The 3,183-nt window shown below is 42.9% G+C and overlaps 1 long non-coding RNA gene across 1 annotated transcript; it reads right to left on the reverse strand.

Moving 5' to 3' along the window:
• Positions 1-2,379: 2,379 nt before the first annotated feature.
• On the reverse strand, positions 2,380-2,731 carry LOC123965287. Its single transcript, XR_006823668.1, has 2 exons — positions 2,670-2,731; positions 2,380-2,562 (listed from the first exon to the last, which is right to left on the reverse strand). It is a non-coding gene; the product is annotated as an uncharacterized LOC123965287 (long non-coding RNA).
• Between the last annotated feature and the right edge of the window lie 452 nt (positions 2,732-3,183).

Consider the following 3,183-nt stretch of genomic DNA (forward strand, 5'->3'; position numbering starts at 1 on the left):
TTCATCTAGCTGAGCTTGGAAGTTTATGTTTTAATCAACTACTCTGTTATATGTTGAAAAAAAACCCAGGATTTATAAGCATTTTTCTTTTTTTTCCTGTCGACCCAACAACCTACAGAACCTCTTACATTATGTTAAGTATTTTTTATTTGCAGTCCAGTGGAGAGTGCTGTCAGTCAGTTTTATTTAAATAGGGTGTGTGCGCTACACCTATTACATACAGTATACAGCCCTGAAAGCACATTTTAAACATAACAGAACCTGTATTATGCATGTACGATAAATAACCTGATAACTTAATAAATGTTATAACTCTGCACTGAAATGATTGGACTGTTTTAGTTAAGTTAGTCAAAGTGTCATCCCAACAGTCCCGTGTTTCACAGTTTAAAAGGCCAAAAGAAGCAGCAAGGGAAGCCCCTCAAAAGAAATTAGTTAATTAACACAAGACAATCTCTATTTGCAGTTTGTTTTCAAAAAGCTATTCCCTATGGTTCCTTAATAGAGGACGTAGCAGCATTGTTGGCCATTTGTTCAAACGGTTAATTTGCTCAAAGTTAATTTGAATTCCATAGTAAGCACGCTTTCCGATGAAAATGGAAATTCAATTTTCAACAAACATCAAATTGTGCTATCCATATTGAGAACAGGGATGGACAACAGCAGGACCCATATCTCTGGCTTCCCAACGAACTGAAGTCCAGTTTCAGCTCTGTGTTGGTCTCAACCGGCTCCTCAGAAAAATATATCTGGTTCGATCTCTGATGTCTCACAATCAAGTTAAGTTTACTTACTTGCCTTATAAATTGAAATTTGGCAATTTTTTAGTTCCCAGATTGTTACACCTTTATCCCTTAACTTCACATCATGTTCCCTTGTAACGGCCCATGCTGTACTGGTACTCTATTAGTATAAAAAAAAGGCAATGTAAATTGGGAAGAATAAAGCGTTAACCAGATACCAACCACTCGACAAGCAGAACAAAGCCAAATTAAAATTGTTCCTTTGTATTTTTCAACCATAGTTGGTCAAAAGGAGTACTTTTTTACTGTTTGTTTTTGGCTGTGCGCCTTTTGCTTTTAAACAGGAGATAATTTCAGCCTTCAGCTTGAGGGTGAATGTTTCATCAACAGTGTAAGAAATAACAGCAAAACCCCAGTTGCACCTGTTGTCACAGGACTATAATTTCAGAATGACATGTGCACAACGGCATCAATTTGTGTTAAAAAGTGGTGGGACATAACGGCTCAGATTAGAGGTGTGATGATACACTTGGATCAAGAGATGCGACGAAGCACGAGAAGATTTTTAACACCATTTTGAAGAAATAGTAAATGCTGAAATAAATGAGCGGGGGTTCTGGGTGTCCTCCCCCAGAAAGTTGTAGCATTAAACACTTCATTTCCTTCAGTCTGACATTCTGTTCCAGTTTATGGTGGAAATGTCTTTATATAAGAGGGCAACAAAATTCAGCGGGCAGGCAGCATATTCATAAATATAACGCAGTACTTACCAGCTTTATTTTAGCTCAAGTCACTTTTGGGACAATGCACATTTGTTTTGTCTATAGATAATTTCATTTTTTCTTATTGTGCAAATAAACCTCTCAAAGCATTTTCATTTATTATTTAACATTTCTTGGTGCAAGCCATTTTCCATTTAACAAAAGGCTTTCCAAACGTGATTGGGACAAAAGTCAGCAATTTAAGTGGGGACATGTCCCCAGCGTAAGTGACACCCATGCATGGACAGACTACATAATGGGTGCTAGTAGGCTACTACGTATGTGACAATGATTTGATATTAGCCTCTTGCTTTGCTCAGGTCACAGTTATTTGTGACCTGTGTGGATCGGCGTTGACATTTGGAATCCGCATTTGGACTGAGCATCCACCCCCACACACCTGAACTAATCATTTCATCTGGTAAAGACCTGTGACCATACGGTCACGTCTACCGGTCGCTGTAGGTCATTTCTTCATCGTTTGTCTCGCTCTCTTGATGTGTTTTGGAGAAGCAGCTGTCAGAAACTAAACCTTGCAGGTGCAGTAATGTCACAGCAAGCAACATGTGGGATAGAGCAGCAATAGGCAGACGGGAAACTCGCCAGCTGAAACAGTCAGTTAGCGTCCCAAAATACAAGCTGATCAACATGAGCTAATCAGACAAGGATTTAACAGCACCTGCCATATTAGTCTTCTGAAACTGCATCTTTGTGGTTAGTATCCTGGCAGCAGCAACCCTTTGAGCTGAATTGAAGCAATTGGCTAAACTCAGAAAGCTCTCCTGGTTTAAACAGCCAATACAGGGATTTGTTGGAAACATAGGCTATTGTCAGTGAGCTTTTTCATTAAATCTCTGAAAAATAAGGAAACAAAATCAAGTTCATAGTTTTATTTAAAGCAGAGGCAAAAAGCAAAACCTTGGATGCAAGTGAACTCCTGCATGGTTTCTAGTCCCATACTTTTGGCTTCTTGATGAGATGCCATCAGATGCCCTTTCTGGCTGTGTTGTCACGTCAGCTGGCTACTGGGGGTCTTGAGGGGCCTCAGAGGTCATCAGCTGCAGAGGAGAATAAGAGGAAAGGACATTTGTGATATATTCAGGGCTTAATTCTGACACCAGTTGCTTTGTACTACAGCAGGTGAGCAGATTTGGTGAAAGCCTACAGTAGTCGTCGCCTCGTTGGTCGTCGTCGCCGCCGGGGTCGTCGCCTCGTTGGTCGTCGTCGCCGCCGGGGTCGTCGTCGCCGCCGGGGTCGTCGCCTCCGGGGTCGTCGTCGCCGCCGGGGTCGTCGCCTCCGGGGTCGTCGTCGCCGCCGGGGTCGTCGCCTCCGGGGTCGTCGTCGCCGCCGGGGTCGTCGCCGCCGGGGTCGTCGTCGCCGCCGGGGTCGTCGCCGCCGGGGTCGTCGCCTCGTTGGTCGTCGTCTCGCTTCTTACTCCCCTCTGCAGCCCCTCATGTCTTTCATTTGGGCCATCAGCTGGCAGACAGGAGCCTGTGGACAGGGCACTCACTGTTGATTAATCTCAATTATGCTGTTTTACAGCACAACAGATCACTAGCATCTTACAGCTAAACAACATTACAGGAATGAAGGAACTTTCAAAAGTTACAGCAAGGCATAGGCAACTCACAGCAAAAACATAGTCTATAACTTTACTCTTACATTAACTGTAAAAAAAA

Source organism: Micropterus dolomieu, unplaced genomic scaffold (genome assembly GCF_021292245.1).
Source record: "Micropterus dolomieu isolate WLL.071019.BEF.003 ecotype Adirondacks unplaced genomic scaffold, ASM2129224v1 contig_9068, whole genome shotgun sequence".
Taxonomy (NCBI): Eukaryota; Metazoa; Chordata; class Actinopteri; order Centrarchiformes; family Centrarchidae; genus Micropterus; species Micropterus dolomieu.